This window comes from Pristiophorus japonicus, chromosome 1 (genome assembly GCF_044704955.1).
Source record: "Pristiophorus japonicus isolate sPriJap1 chromosome 1, sPriJap1.hap1, whole genome shotgun sequence".
NCBI lineage: Eukaryota > Metazoa > Chordata > Chondrichthyes > Pristiophoridae > Pristiophorus > Pristiophorus japonicus.
Genome location: NC_091977.1, coordinates 236,008,198 through 236,029,090, shown reverse-complemented (window position 1 = coordinate 236,029,090; position 20,893 = coordinate 236,008,198). Strand labels below are relative to the sequence as shown.

At 45.1% G+C, this 20,893-nt stretch overlaps 1 protein-coding gene across 1 annotated transcript in view; it reads left to right on the top strand.

Annotated features, from left to right (window-relative positions):
• Window positions 1-20,893, top strand: part of grin3a (glutamate receptor, ionotropic, N-methyl-D-aspartate 3A) — a 269,256-nt gene that overhangs the window by 139,399 nt on the left and 108,964 nt on the right. The window lies entirely within an intron of this gene.

The window sequence follows — 20,893 nt, the reverse complement described above, 5'->3', positions numbered from 1 at the left end:
CACCCCCCCGCATTGCCCTTACTCCTTCACCTTTGAACTACCTATTCTCCTTCCTACCACCTCCTCACTTCTATCATCACATCCGCCTCTTTCCCTTTAAATTACTCACTCATCCTCTCTTTCTCTACTGTTTCGTATCTCACACTTATCCCTCCATCCACTCTCTCTCAACTCCCACTCGCTTCCTCCCAGGATGGGTGCTGAGAGGCCAAAGGGTACTTCATCCTCAAACAATTTACCTCCTTCCCCACTTCCTATCTCTCCCACAAAGGAAATTTACTTGCTTTTAAAATTTAAGCTATTAAAAAAAAATCAAATTAGACTGAGGAAAAAAGCTGCTGTCTGGCATTTTCTCTTTGTGTATTTCTCTCTCTTGCTCTCCTTCTGTCTCATAAGTGTTATAAATTAGTGTGTCACAGTTTATACAGCTAATATTGACATCTTCTGTTAATAAAACACAGATGCAGATAATGGCCCGAATTTTGCAGTATGAATAACAGTGAGGCTATCAGCGCTCACCGTTATTAAGAAGTAAATCACACAGCAACTTCTGGCGTCCGAACATGCGCAATTAAACATGGAAATCAGGAAGTTGCTGTCTGGTTTTTCCCTGTTCCTCCACAAACTTCACTGCACTTTGCCGAGAGACAGCATTAAAATATTTGAGGGCGTGAATTTGCAGTACTTACCCACAAGATACCTACTAAACACGCCAGAAACACTTAGCGCTGGTCCATTAAAGTGTAAGTGATTTTTTAACGATGTGGTAAATCTTAATCACTGTCAAACAAACTCCCTGGCACCGAAAAATGACTTTTACAAGAGTAGAGTCTCATTCCTTAAGTTTTTAATTATTGTTAGAGAGTTTAAAAAAAAAATGTTTTCACTTTTTTTTTCTTTCTGTTTCGTTTCTCTCTCTCTCAATCCCATTTTTCTTTCCCTCTCTTTATTTTTCTTTCTGTACATGATTTTAAAGTGAATTAAATATTCTAACTTACAAGTCCTGGTGCTAACTCTGCATGTCTCAGTAAGGATTCTTCAATCTGAATGGTTAAGGAGACACACTGTTGCTTATCCTGTTCACACAGGTTCCAGATAGCCCCCACCCCGCCAGCCCCCAGCCGTGCAACGTGCTGTTTTGAATCTCTAATCACCATAAGTCACAGTGTGAAAACCCATAGAAAGGCTGCGGGCAAGTGTAAGTGTAATGAACTGTGAGTGCCGTTCGTTCGCCGCTGACTGCTAAATCCAGGCCAACTAGCTGCGTTCAAAATTGGAGGTGTTTGAAGTTCTCTTTTTCTGTCACCTCTTTCTCTCTGGACCCAGTCTCTCTCTCTCTCTCCCTCTCTCTCTCCTTTTCTCTCTGTGACTCTCTCTCTCAGTTTACAGAGGATATACGGCACAGAAACAGGCCATTCAGCCCATCCAGTCCATGCTGGCATTTATGCTCCACTCGAACCTCCTCCCATCTTTCCTCATCTAAATCTATCACCATAACCCTCGATTTCCTTCTCCCTCATATGCTTGTCCAGCCTCCCCTTAAATGCATCGATACTATTCGCTTCAACCACTCCCTGTGGTAGCGAGTTCCACATTCTCACCACTCTTTCGGTAAAGACATTTTTTTCTGAATTCCCTATTGAATTTCTTGGTGACTATCTTATATTGATGGCCTCTAGTTATGCTCTTCCCCACAAGTGGAAACATTTTCTCTGTATCCACTCTATCAAAACCTTTCATAATTTTAAAGACCTCGATTAGGGCAACGCTCAGCCTTTTTTTTCAAGAGAAAAGAGACCCAGCCTATTCATCCTTTCCTGATATGTATACCCTCACATTTCTGGTATCATCCTGGTAAATCTTCTCCGCATCCCCTCCAGCACCTCTAAATCCTTTTTATAATATGGCGACCAGAACTGCGGTCTAACTAAGGTTCGATACAGGTTTAGCCGAACATCCCTACTTTTCAATTCTATACCTCTAGAAATAAACCCTAGTGCTTGGGTTGCTTTTTTATGGCCTTACTAACCTGTGGTGCAACTTTTAGTGATTAGTGTATTTGTGCTCGGAGACCCCTTTGTTTCTCTACCCCACCTAGACTCGCACCCAAAGTAATGATTATAAGTGTGATATAATATAGCCTCCTAATAAAAAGATAAGATAGGAGCTGGAGGAGGCCTTACGGCCCCTCGAACCTGCTCCACCATTTAATAAGATCATGGCTGATCTTCTACCTCAACTTTGCATTCCCACCCTATCCCCAAATCCCTTAATTCCCTTAGGGGGCCGAAATTGAGGAACTTACCGCCCACTGCCACCGACTGCCACCCACTGCCGCCGACATTACTCTGCTCGAACCGCCCAGTGCCACTTTCGACGTGGCCTGGAGCATGCGGGAGGGGAGAGCCGACGGGAAGCACCCGCCGATGTCAGTGGACAGCCGACGCGTGTAAGTTGACTCCCGCCCGCCGAGGTGCCAGATTGGTGTGGGAGGGAGTCGGCTGGATGGGGTCCCCTGAAGGTCGTCAGATGTTTTGTTGTTGATGATTTTTATTTTTATCTCTTTGACCCTCCATGGGCCTGACTCCATCCTCTGTGGCACTTGGACGGCAAGCATCTCTGCTGCCGAGAATGAGACTCCTGCCCGCTGCTGCCCAGATTGGCGGCGTACGTCATTAATTTGCCACCTGCTGACCTTCAAGGGACCTCGGCGATGAAAACCCCACCAAACGTACCGTCCGGTACCTCGGCGGCCTTCGGTGGCATTTTGGGCGGCACTTGTGTGAACGGAAGCCTTGACCAAGTTCGGCCCCTTTAGTGTCCCAAAATCTATTGATTTCTGTCTTGAATATACTCAACGACTGAGCTTCCACAAACCTCTGGGGTCGAGAATGCCGAAGAGTCACAACCCTCTGAGTGAAGAAATTGCTCTTCATCTCGGTCCCACATGGCCGACCCTTACCTTGAGATTGTGCCCCTGGTTCTTGACACTCCAGCCAGGGGAAACAGCCTCTCAGCATCTACCCTGTCAATCCCTCTAAAAACTGCATATGTTTCAATGAGATCACCGCTCACTGTTCTAAACTCCAGACAATATAGCCTCATTCTACTCAATCTCTTATTATAGGACAACCCTCTCATTCCAGGAATCAATCTAGTGAACCTTTGTTGCATCCCCTCTAAGCAAGTGTATCTTTCCAAGGTAAATAGACCAAAACTTTACACAGTACTCCAGGTGTGGTCTCACCAAATATAAGAACATAAGAATTTGGAGCAGGAGTAGGCCATTCGGCACCTCGAGAATGCTCTGCCATTCAATGAAATTATGGCTGATCTTCTACCTCAACTCCACTTTCCTGCATTATCCCCATAGCCGTTGATTCCCTTAATATCCAAAAATATAACGTTATCTGTCTTGTATATACTCAAAGACTGAGCCTCCACAGCCATCAGGGGGAGAGAATTCCAGAGATTAACCACCCTCTGACTGAAGAAGTTTCTTTTCATTTCAATCCTAAATGGCCGACTCCTTATTCTGAGACTATGAATCCTGGTTTTAGACACTTCAGTGAGAGGAAACATCCTCCCTGCATCTAACTTGTCAAGCACTGTAAGAATTTTGGATGTTTAAATTGAGATCACCACTCATTCTTCTCAAATCTAGAGAATTTGGCCGAGCCTACTCAATCCCTCTTCAGAGGACAATCCCCCATCCCAGGAATCAGTCTGCACTCCCTCAATGGCAAAAATATCCTTCCTTAGGTAAGGAGACCAAAACTGTACACAATACTCCAGGTGTGGTCTCATTAGGGCCCTATATAATTGCAGTAAGACGTCTTTACTCTTATACTCAAATCCTCTTGTAATAAAGGCCAGCATACCATTTGCTTTTTTAATTGCTTGCTATACCTGCATGTTAACTTTCAGTGATTCATGTACAAGGTCCCTCTGAACACTAACATTTCCCAATCTCTCACCATTTAAAAAATACTCTGTTTTTCTATTTAGAAACATAGAAACATAGAAAATAGGTGCAGGAGTAGGCCATTCGGCCCTTCGAGCCCACCAACATTCCATATGATCATGGATGATCATGCAACTTCAGTGCCCCATTGCTGCTTTCTCTCCATACCCCTTGATCCTTTTAGCCGTAAGGGCCACATCTAACTCTCTTTTGAATATATCTAATGAACTGGCCTCAACAACTTTCTATGGTAGAGAATTCCACAGGTTCACAATTCTCTGAGTGAAGAAGTTTCTCCTCATCTCGGTCCTAAATGGCTTACCGCTTATCCTTAGACTGTGACCCCTGGTTCGGAATTCCCCAACATTCTTCCTGCATCTAACCTGTCCAATCCCATCAGAATTTTATATGTTTCTATGAGATCCCCTCTCATTCTTCTAAATTCCAGTGAATATAAGCCTAGTCGATCCAGTCCTTCTTCATATGTCAGTCCTGCCATCCCAGGAATCAGTCTGGTGAACCTTCGCTGCACTCCCTCAATAGCAAGAATGTCCTTCCTCAGATGAGTACACCAAAACTCTACACAATATTCAAGGTGTGGTCTCACCAAGGCTCTGTACAACTGCAGTAAGACCTCCCTGCTCCTATACTCAAATCCCCTAGCTATGAAGGCCAACATGCCATTTGCCTTCTTCACCGCCTGCTGTATCTGCATGTCAACTTTCAATGACTGATGTACCATGACACCCAGGTCTCGTTGCACCTCCCCCTTTCCTAATCTGTCATCATTCAGATAATATTCTGCCTTCCTGTTTTTACCACCGAAGTAGATAACCTCACATTTATCCACATTATACTGCATCTGCCATGCATTTGCCCACTCACCTAACCTGTCCAAGTCACCCTGCAGCCTCTTATCATCCGCCTCACAGCTCACACTGCCACCCAGCTAAGTGTCATCTGCAAACTTGGAAATATTACATTCAATTCCTTCGTCTAAGTCATTAATGTATATTGTAAATAGCTGGGGTCCCAGCACTGAACCTTGCGGTACCCCACTAGTCACTGCCTGCCATTCTGAAAAGGACCCGTTTATTCCCACTCTTTGCTTCCTGTCTGCCAACCAGTTCTCTATCCACGTCAATACATTACCCCCAGTACCATGTGCTTTAATTTTGCACACTAATCTCTTGTGTGGAACCTTGTCAAAAGCCTTTTGAAAGTCCAAATACACCACATCCACTGGTTCTCCCTTATCCACTCCACTTGTTACATCCTCAAAAAATTCTAGAAGATTTGTCAAGCATGATTTCCCCTTCATAAATCCATGCTGACTTGGACCGATCCTGTCACTGCTTTCCAAATGCGCTGCTATTACATCTTTAATAATTGATTCCAACATTTTCCCCACTACCGATGTCAGGCTAAGCGGTCTATAATTCCCTGTTTTCTCTCTTTCTCCTTTTTTAAAAAGTGGGGTTACATTAGCTACCCTCCATTCCATAGGAACTGAACCAGAATCCAGGGAATTTTACAACCAATGCATGCACTATCTCTGCAGCCATTTTTCAGACCCGAGGATGCAAGCCATCAGGTCCAGGGGACTTATCCACTTTTAATCCCATTATTTTCTTCTTTAGTGGTAGTGAATTTTTTAAGACCCTCCCTCCTTATAGCCATTATTGGGATGTTTTTAGTGTCATCTACCGTGAAGACCAATACAAAATATTTGTTCAAAGTCTGTGCCATTTACCTATTCCCCATTATTAATTCCCCAGTCTCATCCTCTAAGGGACCAACATTTACTTTTGCCACTCTTTTCCTTTTTATATACCTGTAGAAACTCTTACTATCTGTTCTTATATTTTGTGCTAGTTTATTTTCATAATCTATCTTCCCTCTCATTATTTTTTTAGTCGTTCTTTGCCAACTTTTAAAAGTTTCCCATTCCTCTGGATTTCCACTAATCTTGGCCACATTGTATGCCCTTCTTTTCAATTTGATACCATCCCTTATTTCCTTAACTAGCCATGGATGGGTATCCCTTCTCCTACAGTCTTTCCTTCTCATTGGGATACATTTTTGTTTAGATTTATGAAATATCTTCTCAAGTGTCTGCCACTGCTCATCAACCGTCCCACACTTTAGTCTATTTTCCCAATCCATTTTAGCCAACTCGGCCTTCATAGTCTCCTTTTATAGTCTCCTTTATTTAAGCTTTGAGATTCAACTTTCTCACCCTCCAACTGAATTTGAAATTCAACCATGTTATGATCATTCCTTCCTGGAGGATCCTTTACTTGGAGATCATTTATTAACCCTGTCTCATTACACAGTACCAGATCTAAGATAGCCTGCTCCCTGGTTAGTTTCCAATGTACTGTTCAAGGAAACTATCCCAGATACACTCTATGAACTCTTCCTCAAGGCTACCCTGGCCAATTTGCTTTGTCCAATCAATATGAAGGGTAAAATCGCCCATGATTATTGCCGTTTCTTTTTTACAAGCCTCCATTATTTCTTGATTTATACTCCGTCCAACAATGTAGCTGCTGTTTGGTGGCCTATAGACTATGTCCACCAGCGACTTTTTCCCCTTATTATTCCTTATCTCCACCCAAACTGATTCAACACCTTGATCTTCTGAGCCAATATCGTTTCTCACTAACGCACTGATCTCATCCTTTATTACCAGAGCTTCCCACCTCCTTTTCATTTTACATCTACTGCATTACCATTGTCTACTCTCACTGTTACCTCTTCAGTAAGGTCGGTTAAGCACGATTTTCCCTTTTGAAATCCATGCTGACTATTCATTATTATACTTCTAGTTTCTAGATGTTCTTCTATTCTCTCTTTTAGTAGGGATTTCATTATTTTTCCTACCAATGATGGTAAGCTGATTGGTCTCTAATTCCCTGGATATGCTCTATCCCCCTTGTTAAATATAGGTATTATGTTAGCTATCCACCAGTCTTCTGTCACTACATTTATTTCTAACGAAAAATTAAATATGTGTAGTAATGCCTCTGCTATCTTTTCTCAAGATTTTTTTAAAATGCGTGGATGCAATCCATCCGGACCATGGGTTTTATCCTCTGAGTTTGATCAGTTTATTTAATATATCCACTTTTTTATTTTACATGCACTTATCTCATTACTCATATCATCCAATGTCATATCCACCTGTTCTATCTCCCTGTTAAATACCGAAGCAAAATAAACATTTAATATTTCTGCCTTCTTATCGTGACCTGCGGTATAATCCTGTCAATCCCTTAATAGCCCTATTCCCATCCCAACCTTCCTTTTTTATTGATGTGCTTGTAAAATATTTTAATATATTGTTTTAGGTTTCTTGATAATTGAATTTCATAGTCCCTCTTTGCCTTCCTAAATGTTTTTGGACTTCTCTCCTAAATGCAATACACTTGTAAGAAAATTATGTTACACAAACCAAGGACTACAAGAGGTGTGTAATGCAAACATCGTCCATTTCTTTCTCTCAACACACACAGCACCACTCTGTTTTTATTTTAAGAAAAACTCAATATAAATCTTACCTCAGTAATGCTTCTAAAATTTGTTCTCTTGTTTGAAATAACACTGCTCGCCATAAAATGGTAGGAGGTAAAGAAAAATATCCCATCAGTGCAGATGATTGAACGATACTGATTTATCCTGAGAAGTAAGGTACACTTGCATAGGCTAAGAGTGCACAATCCAAATTAAGCTCACAGAATCACAACTCTGGGCAAAAATATCAACTTGAGGTGAAGGATTTTTTGAGAGGCTGTGGCCTTCCAAGTAATCGCTTTAATAAGGGCATTAAAGGACACAAAAGGCAAATCATTGGATACATTTAATCATGTTATTGTGTGAATTTTCTCCTCCCTTTATTTTGGGCATAGAAATTTCAGTTGTGCTATTTATTTCTCAGTAAGAGTACCCCAAATCCTTCCAAATATTGAACTGTTTTCTTCAAGTAATAACTTCTGGGACTAGGATTTCCACTTTTAGCGCTATGGGTGGTATTTCCAGCAGCAGTCGATGTTCAACTTTTAAGAACTGGCGGAATACCGCCCATATCCAAAACCGCTAGTTTCGGCTTTTATTGGAGGGCGGTGGCGAGTGGGCAGCAGCGGTCTTTTTCCTCGTGTAAGGCTAGTGTCCCTAACAATGGCCGTTCTGCGCATGCCCGATTTTTTTTTCTTTTACTTACCTTTTTCCCGCGATTCAGGAGTCACCTGCGCATGTGCAGAAGAGGAAGGGACGGGTAGAGAGGGAAAGAGAGAGAGAAAGACAGAGAGTGCAATAGGAGACAGCCTGAGTTGGATTTTTGACGTTTGCAAGTGTATTTCGAATTTGAATTGTAGTCTCAATGGATATTGAAGTTGTGGGAATGCAGGACATAGATGAGGTAGCTGAGGTAGAAGGAAGGAAGAGGGCCTAACACTTCTCAGATGAGGCACAAGTTGCCTTGGTCCACGAGGTGGAGACGTGCTGAACCCAAATGACCCAGGGTGGGCGTGGGAAACCACCCCTCAGAGTCTACCAGCGCATATGGGCGGAGATTGCGGAGGTGATGTCGTCGGCTGCCCATGGCTTTCGGGAGCCAAGCCAGTGCTGCAAGCGCTGGAATGACCTTGTTGCATCTATGAGAGTAAGTAATAACTTTAATAACGTTAATCATGCACTGACCCATTACTTAAAATGTAAATCTGCCACATTGCAATTAAGCTTGGTGTCATGCATTATTTCCTATCCAAGCTCTTATTACATAGCTTTTCTGTACTTAGATGTGTTCATCATGCATCACTTGCATCCTAATGGTATTAACATATAACATTAATGTGACATTGATGAAAAGCATTGGGGATGGTTATTGTGGATGTCTATCTGTGTACTAGTACCTGGGCAATTAGCTTATACCATGCTCTTGCCACCTTTGCAGAAGAAGATATCTTCCAATCGCGCCGAGCGTTGGCACATGGGAGGAGGGCCAGCAGAGTTGTTGGAACTCACAGACCTGGATGAGCGGGCCGCATCCCTCGTAGGGGCACATAATCGCTCGGCCACCCGTGGTGGTGCACATCCAGTAGTAGCAGCAGATAAATCATGTATAATCCCTGGTCTGTGCAGCGGTCATGTAATTTAATGCTATGTGAGTATAATATATGAATGATGTAATGTAATGTAATGTTGGGATCATGAAATCTTATTTTAATGCCATGCAGTTTCTCTACATTCTGTTCATGTTAATTACATGAAACGCCTCTCGGTGAGAGCTAATGCAGTAATGTTGTTTCTCTACATTTGCCTGTGCAACGAAAGCGTTCTCATGTCACCCTGACCCACTCCTCCCCTTCTTCTAACCTCTCATATTATGTTTTCTAGTTGCCCAGGCACATCGGAGACCTGATAAGTCCTCTGGAGCTTCACCCTTACTGCTGCAAGTGATATGCACCACCGGAGGGGAGACCACAGAGGGGAGGAGGAGGATCGTGTTGACGACCCTCAAGCCAGTTCAAGCACACAACATGTAGAAGAGGGGGAGTTGGGGTCTCAAGGGTCCAGTCTACCTGCGGCTACCTCTTCTTCAGCCAAATACAACTTTCCTGGATTCAGTTCCGAGGAAGTAACGGGACGAAGCGGCGTGCAGCAGGGCACACCGAGTATTCCAGCACCTTTGATTAGGGCAGGGAAAATAGAGTACGAGAGGAAGCTGGCAGGGAACATTAAGACGGACTGCAAAAGTTTCGAGAGATATGTAAAGAGAAAAAGGTTAGTAAAGACAAACGTAGGTCCCCTACAGTCAGAATCAGGGGAAGTCATAACGGGGAACAAAGAAATGGCAGACCAATTGAACAAGTACTTTGGTTCGGTATTCACTAAGGAGGACACAAACAACCTTCCGGATATAAAAGGGGTCAGAGGATCAAGTAAGAAGGAGGAACTGAGGGAAATCCTTATTAGTCAGGAAATTGTGTTGGGGAAATTGATGGTATTGAAGGCCGATAAATCCCCAGGGCCTGATGGTCTGCATCCCAGAGTACTTAAGGAGGTGGCCTTGGAAATAGCGGATGCATTGACAGTCATTTTCCAACATTCCATAGACTCTGGATCAGTTCCTATCGAGTGGAGGGTAGCCAATGTAACCCCACTTTTTAAAAAAGGAGGGAGAGAGAAAACAGAGAATTATAGACCAGTCAGCCTGACATCAGTAGTGGGTAAAACGATAGAATCAATTCTTAAGGATGTCATAGCAGCGCATTTGGAAAGAGGTGATATGATAGGTCCAAGTCAGCATGGATTTGTGAAAGGGAAATCATGCTTGACAAATCTTCTGGAATTTTTTGAGGATGTTTCCAGTAGAGTGGACAAGGGCGAACCAGTTGATGTGGTGTATTTGGACTTTCAGAAGGCTTTCGACAAGGTCCCACACAAGAGATTAATGTGCAAAGTTAAAACACATGGGATTGGGGGTCATGTGCTGACGTGGATTGAGAACTGGTTGGCAGACAGGAAGCGAAGAGTAGAAATAAATGGGTACTTTTCAGAATGGCAGGCAGTGACTAGTGGGGTACTGCAAGGTTCTGTGCTGGGGCCCCAGCTGTTTACATTGTACATTAATGATTTAGACGAGGGGATTAAATGTAGTATCTCCAAATTTGTGGATGACACTAAGTTGGGTGGCAGTGTGAGCTGCGAGGAGGATGCTATGAGGCTGCAGAGTGACTTGGATAGGTTAGGTGAGTGGGCAAATGCATGGCAGATGAAGTATAATGTGGATAAATGTGAGGTTATCCACTTTGGTGGTAAAAACACAGAGACAGACTATTATCTGAATGGTGACTGATTAGGAAAAGAGGAGGTGCAACGAGACTTGGGTATCATGGTACATCAGTCATTGAAGGTGGGCATGCAGGTAAAGCAGGTGGTTAAGAAAGCAAATGGCATGTTGACCTTCATAGCAAGGGGATTTGAGTACAGTTGTACAAGGCCTTGGTGTGGCCACACCTGGAGTATTGTGTACAGTTTTGGTCTCCTAACTTGAGGGACATTCTTGCTATTGAGGGAGTGCAGCGAAGGTTCACCAGCCTGATTCCCGGGATGGCGGGACTGACATATCAAGAAAGACTGGATCAACTGGGCTTGTATTCACTGGAGTTCAGAAGAATGAGAGGGGATCTCATAGAAATGTTTAAAATTTTGACAGGTTTAGACAGGTTAGATGCAGGAAGAATGTTCCCAATGTTGGGGAAGTCCAGAACCAGGGGTCACAGTCTAAGGATAAGGGGTAAACCAGTTAGGACCGAGATGAGGAGAAACTTCTTCACCCAGAGAGTGGTGAACCTGTGGAATTCTCTACCACAGAAAGTTGTTGAGGCCAATTCACTAAATATATTCAAAAAGGAGTTAGATGTAGTCCTTACTACTAGGGAGATCAAGGGGTTAGGCGAGAAAGCAGGAATGGGGTACCGAAGTTGCATGTTCAGCCATGAACTCATTGAATGGCGGTGCAGGCTCGAAGGGCCGAATGGCCTACTCCTGCACCTATTTTCTATGTTTCTATATCCAGGTCGACGTCTGCCTGTGATCAAGCATGCCTGACCCGCTGAATCAACCTCCGCGACTTCGGTGTAAACATAGAAACATAGAAAATAGGTGCAGGAGTAGGCCATTCAGCCCTTCGAGCCTGCACCGCCATTCAATGAGTTCATGGCTGAACATGCAACTTCGGTACCCCATTCCTGCTTTCTCGCCTAACCCCTTGATCTCCCGAGTAGTAAGGACGACATCTAACTCCTTTTTGAATATATTTAGTGAATTGGCCTCAACAACTTTCTGTAGTAGAGAATTCCACAGGTTCACCACTCTCTGGGTGAAGAAGTTTCTCCTCATCTCGGTCCTAAATGGCTTACCCCTTATCCTTAGACTGTGACCCCTGGTTCTGGACTTCCCCAACATTGGGAACATTCTTCCTGCATCTAACCTGTCTAAACCCGTCAGAATTTTAAACATTTCAATGAGATCCCCTCTCATTCTTGTGAACTCCAGTGAATACAAGCCCAATTGATCCAGTTTTTCTTGATATGTCAGTCCCGTCATCCCGATAATCAGTCTGGTGAACCTTCGCTGCACTCCCTCAATAGCAAGAATGTCCTTCCTCAAGTTAGGAGACCAAAACTGTACACAATACTCCAGTTGTGGCCTCACCAAGGCCCTGTGCAACTGAAGCAACACCTCCCTGCCCGTATACTCAAATCCCCTCGCTATGAAGGCCAACATGCTATTTGCTTTCTTAACCGCCTGCTATACCTGCATGCCCACCTTCAATGACTGATGTACCATGACACCCAGGTCTCGTTGCATCTCCCCTTTTCCTAATCTGTCATCATTCAGATAATAGTCTGTCTCTCTGTTTTTACCACCAAATTGGATAACCTCACATCTATCCACATTATACCTCATCTGCCATGCATTTGCCCACTCACCTAACCTATCCAAGTCACTCTGCAGCCTCATAGCATCCTCCTCGCAGCTCACACTGCCACCCAACTTAGTGTCATCGGCAAATTTAGCGATACTACATTTAATCCCCTCGTCTAAATCATTAATGTACAATGTAAACAGCTGGGGCCCCAGCACAGAATCTTGCGGTACCCCACTAGTCACTGCCTGCCATTCTGAAAAGTATCCATTTACTCCTACTCTTTGCTTCCTGTCTGACAACCAGTTCTCAATCCATGTCAGCACACTACCCCCAATCCCATGTGCTTTAACTTTGCACATTAATCTCTTGTGTGGGACCTTGTCGAAAGCCTTCTGAAAAACCAAATGCACCACATCAATTGGCTCTCGCTTGTCCACTCTCCTGGAAACATTCTCAAAAAATTCCAAAAGATTTGTCAAGCATGATTTCCCTTTCACAAATCCATGCTGACTTGGACCTATCATGTCACCTCTTTCCAAATGCGCTGCTATGACATCCTTAAGAATTGATTCTATCATTTTACCCACTACTGATGTCAGGCTGACTGGTCTATAATTCTCTGTTTTCTCTCTCCCTCCTTTTTTAAAAAGTGGGGTTACATTGGCTACCCTCCACTCGATAGGAACTGATCCAGAGTCTATGGAATGTTGGAAAATGACTGTCAATGCATCCGCTATTTCCAAGGCCACCTCTTTAAGTACTCTGGGATGCAGTCCATCAGGCCCTGGGGATTTATCGGCCTTCAATCCCATCAATTTCCCCAACACAATTTCCCGACTAATAAGGATTTCCCTCAGTTCCTCCTCCTTACTAGACCCTCTGACCCCTTTTATATCCGGAAGGTTGTTTGTGTCCTCCTTAGTGAATACCAAACCAAAGTACTTGTTCAATTGGTCTGCCATTTCTTTGTTCCCCGTTATGACTTCCCCTGATTCTGACTGCAGGGGACCTACGTTTGTCTTTACTAACCTTTTTCTCTTTTCATAATTATAGAAACTTTTGCAGTCCATCTTAATGTTCCCTGCAAGCTTCCTCTCGTACTCTATTTTCCCTGCCCTAATCAAACCCTTTGTCCTCCTCTGCTGAGTTCTAAATTTCTCCCAGTCCCCAGGTTTACTGCTATTTCTGGCCAATTTGTATGCCACTTCCTTGGCTTTAATACTATCCCTGATTTCCCTTGATAGCCACGGTTGAGCCCCCTTCCCTTTTTTATGTTTATGCCAGACAGGGATGTACAATTGTTGTAGTTCATCCATGCGGTCTCTAAATGTCTGCCATTGCCCATCTACCGTCAACCCCTGAAGTATCATTCGCCAATCTATCCTAGCCAATTCATGCCTCATACCTTCAAAGTTACCCTTCTTTAAGTTCTGGTCCATGGTCTCTGAATTAACTGTTTCATTCTCCATCCTAATGCAGAATTCCACCATATTATGGTCACTCTTCCCCAAGGGGCCTCGCACAACGAGATTGCTAATTAATCCTCTCTCATTACACAACACCCAGTCTAAGATGGCCTCCCCCCTCGTTGGTTCCTCGACATATTGGTTTTGAAAACCATCCCTTATGCACTCCAGGAAATCCTCCTCCACCGTATTGCTTCCAGTTTAGTTAGCCCAATCTATATGCATATTAAAGTCACCCATGATGACTGTTGCACCTTTATTGCATGCACCCCTAATTTCCTGTTTGATGCCCTCCCCAACATCACTACTACTGTTTGGAGGTCTGTACACAACTCCCACTAACGTTTTTTGCCCTTTGGTATTCTGCAGCTCTACCCATATAGATTCCACATCATCCAAGCTAATGTCCTTCCTAACTATTGCATTAATCTCCTCTTTAACCAGCAATGCTACCCCACCTCCTTTTCCTTTTATTCTATCCTTCTTGAATGTTGAATACCCATGGATGTTGAGTTCCCAGCCCTGATCACCCTGGAGCCACGTCTCTGTAATCCCAATCACATCATATCCGTTAACATCTATTTGCACAGTTAATTCATCCATTTTATTACGGATACTCCTTGCATGAAGACACAAACCCTTTGTCCTTTTAGAATTATGATGTAGTGTGGCCCTTTTTGTTTCTTGCCTTTGTTTACTCGGCCTTCCACTATTGCTTTTTACCTTATGTTTCTGACTCCATATTACTTCGCCCTATCTTGCTGCATCGGTTCCCATTCCTCTGCCATATTAGTTTAAACACTCCCGAACTGCATTAGCAAATGTTACCCCCAGGACATCAGTTCCAGTCCTGCCCAAGTGCAGACCGTCCCTTTTGTACAGGTCCCACTTCCCCCAGAACTGGTTCCAATGTCCCAGGAATTTGAATCCCTCCCTCTTGCACCAAGCCACGTATTTATTCTAACTATCCTGCTCCCTCTACTCTGATTAGCACGTGGCACTGGTAGCAATCCAGAGATTACTACCTTTGAGGTCCTACTTTTTAATTTAACTCCTAGCTCCCTAAATTCAGCTTGTAGGACCCCTTCCCGCTTCTTACCTATATCGTTGGTACCTACATGTACCACGACAACTGGCTGTTCACCCTCCCTCTCCAGAATGCTCTGCAGCCGCTCTGAGACATCCTTGACCCTTGCACCAGGGAGGCAACATACCATCCTGGAGTCTCAGTTGCGGCCGCAGAAGCTCCTGTCTATTCCCCTTACAATAGAATCCTCTATCACTATAGCTCTCCCACTCTTTTTCCCACCCTTCTGTGCAGCAGAGCCAGCTACGGTGCCATGAACTTGGCTGCTGCTGTCCTCCCTTGATGATTCATCCTCCTCAACAGTACCCAAAGCGGTGTATCAAAGCGGTGACATGGTGGGACTGGCTTGGGCGAGCGTCGACATTGGTGGAGAGCTCCTCCAGGCTATTAATGGGTTAATTGGTAACATCGCCACGCTATCAGCACGTCTTTCGGAGGACATGGCGCAGCTGATTGCGGTGATGTGGCGAACCGCCGATTGCTTCGATGTTATGCAGCAAACGATGGAATCGGTATGTGGCACTGGACCCCAAGGTGACATGCCACCTATGGAAGTCAGGAGGAAATAATTTCTTCTGACTCTGAAGATGGGTCTTTGGAAACCGATTCTTCTCCAGAATCCCTACAAATGACGCTTCCACTGTCACTCCCCACCCGCCGCCCCCCCCCCCCCCACACTACAGCAGCAGCACTCTTGGTGTAAACGCGGGTAGGGCCAGGGGCACGGGCAAGAGGAAGGGAAAGGGTTTGTAAAGGTCGAGGGAGGTAGAGGCGGAAGGAACAATGGGGGTTGTGGGGGTTTCTAGTTTTTAATGTTTAATGTTTTCAATGTTTGTTGCTGTTAATTAGTTTTTAAATTATGTTGTGTTTTTCCTTTAACAAGAATTATTTAATTGTTTAGTTCAAAATAAAGTTTTGCAATTTTCTTACATTATAAAAAACATTTATTACACTTAAGAATTCTTGTGCAGTGTCTCACTCACTTTTACAAACTGAACGTTAACAATCAATACAAGGGCTGCAAACAATGGTCAGGCAAGGATGAAAGTTAACCGTCATCGTTCAAGCAACGTGTTCATTTATGAGCTGCTGATGTAACAGTTTTGCAGTTGCAACTACCACGGGGCTTCTCCTGTGGTGGGGGGGAAGGGGGGAAGGGGTTGATGGTGGCATGGATTCATCGCCAGGCTGCTTATCCTCCTCGACATCCTTCTCCTCCTCCTTCTCCTCCTCTTCTTCCGCCTCCCCACTCTCCTGAGGTGGACTGGCGGTCCCATCTGACAATTTCTGTCCCCTCTTGATAGCTAAGTTGTGCAACATGCAGCACAGCACTGTGAACTCAGCGATCTGCTCAAGGTAGTATTGCAGGCTTCCTCCAGAATGGTTCAGGCATCTGAAGCACTGCTTCAGCACTCCAATTGTCTTTTCGACGATATTGCGTGTGGCTATATGACTGTGATTGTAGTGATGCGCGGCATCTGTCTGGGGCTTACCGAGGGGGGTCAAGAGCTAGGTGGCGAGGCCGTATCCTTTGTCACCCAGCATTCAGCATTGATCTTGTGGCTGACTCTTAAAGAGGTCGGAGACAGTGCTCTCACGCAAGATGTGCACATTATGAATGCTCCCTGGAAAATTGGCATTTGCTGCCATGATTATTTGCTTGTGGTCGATAACGAGTTGCATGTTCAGGGAGTGGAATCCTTTTCGGTTCCGGTTCACCTCTGCCTCCTCTAAAGGTGCTCGTGTGGCGATGTGCATACAGTCTATTGCGCCCTGGACCCTGGGGAAGTTTGCTATTCTCTCAAAACCCAAAGCCCTCTCACTCTGTGCCTCCCTGGTCATTGGGAAATTTATAAAGTCCATCCTGCAGGCATAAAATGCTTCAGTCACCTGGCAAATGCAGCGATGTGTGGCGTACTGCGAGATGCAGCAAATGTCGCCAGCTGATGCCTAAAAGGAGCCTGATGCATTGAAGGAAAGTGCTGCAGTAACCTTTACCTCAACGGGCAGTGTGGTCCTGATAGTGCTGGTAGGCTGCAGGTCTCCCTTAAGCAGCTGGCATATCTCATTGATGTCCTCTTTTTGGAAGTGCAGCCTTCTAGCGCACGCTGTATCGGACAGGGGGAGGTATGACCGCTGTTCCCTGCAAATGCATTGGGGGCAAGGCCTCCTCCTCCTCAGCAGTCTGCCATCTCTTTGATTGGACACATAATGCTCTTCAATGAACCTTCTTCCATATCTATTCTGCAGCAGGTGAGTAGTCAGCAATATTGGCTGAGAAATTACAGGCCCCATTCCTTTAAATGTCCGAAACTGTCTTCAAAATTCTTCAATTGCCCATAAACAACTAAAAATGTACTTCAAATTGACCACAATGTGCTCAAATAATGTGCAAGATTTTCAAACACCTTTAAAATCCACTCACGAATTATTTAAATACTCCCATCAACCTGAAGCAGCCTTTTCATTAAGTTCATCCGATTTAAAACATGGCGTCCATACCGCTGGGTTAAGGTCAGGTGAATGCAGCCTTTCCTGGGCGTTTTTTAGGCCGGCGGTATTTGGACGAATTGCTGAATTTAGCGCCCGGCAGTAATTTGGGTGGTAATTTCCACTTTTAGCATCATTTTGGGCGGTAAAGTGCTTCTCAACGTTAAATGAGCGGAATACTAACGAATTTCTAGCCCCTGGAATTTAAAGATAAGCAGACTTCCTCCTTTAAAGATTAACATTTACTGAAAATCATCATCATCATCATAGGTAGTCCCTCGAAATCGAGGAAGACTTGCTTCCACTCTAAAAGTGAGTTCTCAGGTGGCTGTACAGTCCAATGTGGGAATTACAGTCTCTGTCACGGGTGGGGCAGACAGTGGTTGAAGGAAAGAGTGGGTGGGGAGTCTGGTTTGCTGCACGCTCCTTCTGCTGTCTGCGTTTGGTTTCTGCATGCTCTCGACGATGAGATTCGAGATGCTCAGCACCCTCCCGGATATTCTTCCTCTCTTTTGGGCGGTCTTGGGCCAGGGATTCCCAGGTGCCAGTGGGGAGCACTTTATCAAGGAGGCTTTTGAGGGTGTCCTTGAAGCGTTTCCTCTGCCCACCTGGGGCTCGCTTGCCGTGTAGGAGTTTTGAGAGCAGAGCGCTTGCATCGGGAGTTTCGTGTCGGGCATGCGGATGATGTGGCCCGCCCAACGGAGCTGGTTGAGCGTGGTCAATGCTTCGATGCTGGGGATGTTGGCTGAGCGAGAACACTGACGTTGGTGCGTCTATCCTCCCAATCGATTTGCAGGATCTTGCGGGGGCAGTGTTGGTGGTACTTCTCCAGCGCTTTGAGATGGCTGCTGTATATAGTACACATCTCTGAGCTATATAGGAGGGAGGGTATCACTACTACCCTGTAGATCATAAGCTTGTTGCCAGATTTGAGGTCCTGGTCTTCAAACCCTCTCTTCTTCAGGCGACCGAAGGCTGCGCTGGCGCTCTGGAGGCGGTGTTGGACCCCGTCATCGACGTCTGCCCTTGCTGATAGTAGGCTCCTGTGGTAGGGAAAATGGTCCACGTGGTTCAAGGCTGTGCCTTGGATTTTCATGGCTGGGGGGGCAGTGCTGTGTGGCGGGGTCAGGTTGGTGGAGGACCTTTGTCTTACGGATGTTTAGCGTAAGGCCCATGCTTTCGTACACCTAGGTGACGGTGTTGACTATGGCTTGGAGTTCGGCCTCTGAATGTGAGCAGATGCAAGCATCGTCTGCATACTGCAGTTCGATGATAGAGGATGGGATGACCTTGGATCTAGCCTGGAGGCGGTGAAGGTTAGAGCCGCCGATGATATGACGAGAACGACCAGGGGATCCAGGAGCTTATAAGCCGCAAGTGCAAGGCATTTCTGATCCTAAGCAGCAACCCAATTCGGGAGCAGCAAAGCAGCTCTACAGGCAGCTGAAGGCCGAGGTCCAACAAAAAATCTGCGACCTAAAGAATAGTTGGTGGGTGGAGAAAGCACAGGAGATCCAGCAGTTGGCTGACAATCACGACGTGTGAGGTTTCTTTAGCGCAGTGAAGTCCAGTTTTGGCCCGAGCACCCAAGGCCCCACCCCATTGCTGGCCAAGAACGGAGATGCACTCATTAAGGACACTGAGGCAGTAAGGGCCCGCTGGAAGGAGCACTTAGAAGATCTCCTTAACCAAGACTCTGCCTTCAACGAGAGTGTCCTCGACTCCATTCCGCAGCATGCTACTCGCCACCATCTCAGCAAAACCCCAGTCCTGCACGAGGTAGAAAAGGCCATCCATCAGCTCAAGAACAACAAGGCATCAGGAGCAGATGGAATCCCCGCCGAGGCACTAAAGTATGGCGGAGAAGCACAATTGACACAAATGCATGATCTCATCTCTTATCTGGAAGGAGGAGAGCATGCCAGGAGATCTCAGAGATGCTGTAAATGGGACCATCTTCAAAAAAGGGGACCAGTCCGACTGGTAACTACAGAGGAATCTTCCTGCTGTCGGCCACTGGGAAAGTCATTGCAAGAATCCTCTTCAATCGTCTTCTCCCCATGGCTGAAGAGCTTCTCCCAGAGTCGTAATGCAGATTCCGTCCACTCGGGTGCAACGGACATGATCTTCACCACGTGACAACTACAAGAGAAATGCAGGGAACAGCACCAACCCTTGTATATGGCCGCCTTTGACACTGTCAACCGTGAGCGTCCTCCTCCATTTTGGCTACCTCCAAAAGTTTGTGACCATCCTCCGCCTGCTCCACGATGACATACAAGCCCTGATCCTGACTAACAGATCCACCACAGACCCAATCCACATCCGGACTGGGGTCAAGCAGGGCTGCGACATCGCAACAATGTTTTTCTTGATCTTCCTTGCTGCAATGCTTCATTTCACTCTCAACAAGCTCCCCACTGGAGTGGAACTAAGTAGGATAATACTGGCATTTGACTATATAACAATGGCATTCCAAAAGTAATTCATTGTGTGATGCCCTTTACTATGTTTTGACATGATGAGGCACTATGCAGTGCAAATATTATGTTGTAACAAGGATACGTATTCTGAGAATGCTTAAGAGAATGATTGAACTTCGCTTAATCTTTATCTCCCAAAGAGTTCAAACATTTTCAGTTCTTTTCAGTGGGAGCAGTTAATCTGCTTTTGACATGCTTTGTGTAAACGGGTGACACTTTCAATTGAACATGTTATGTATGTTAACTGGGTTTTATCTGCCACTGGCAGGCACGACTGTCGGAGTCCTAATGGTCACTGGCAGACACGTGCAAGCCGTGTATATAATGTTGGCAGCCATGTTGAATCCTCACTTTGAGAATAAATAAACTGGAGTAAGGTCATGCCTGAACTAGCTCACCGTACTTAGCCTTGTGGAGTTATTCGATACTTAACAATTGGGGACGAGTTAAAAATACAAACTTTCACGCAACCATGTCTGTTGGAATTTTGGAGAGATTCATGGAAGGGGAAGACTGGGAGGATTTCACTGATCGCCTCGACCAGTACTTCGTAGCCAACGGATTGGAAGGAACCGATAACGCAATAAAGCGCAGGGCGGTTCTCCTCACCGTTTGTGGGTCAAATATTTATGGCCTTATCAAGAATCTACTCTCACCGACTCGACCAACAGATAAAACTTACGATGAATTGTGTACGCTGGTTCGGAACCACTTTGAACCGAAGGAAAGCATCATCATGGCGAGGTATAGTTTCTATACGTACAATCGCTCCAAGGGCCAGGACGTGGCGGAATTTGTCGCCGACCTGAGATGTCTTGCTGGGCCGTGCAACTTTGGAGCTGCGTTGGAGGAAATGCTGCGGAATTTTTTTCGTGCTTGGCATTGGCCATGAGGTCATCCTTCAAAAGCTACTGACTGCTGAATTTCTAGACCTGAGCAGGGCCATCACGATCACCTAGGCATGCA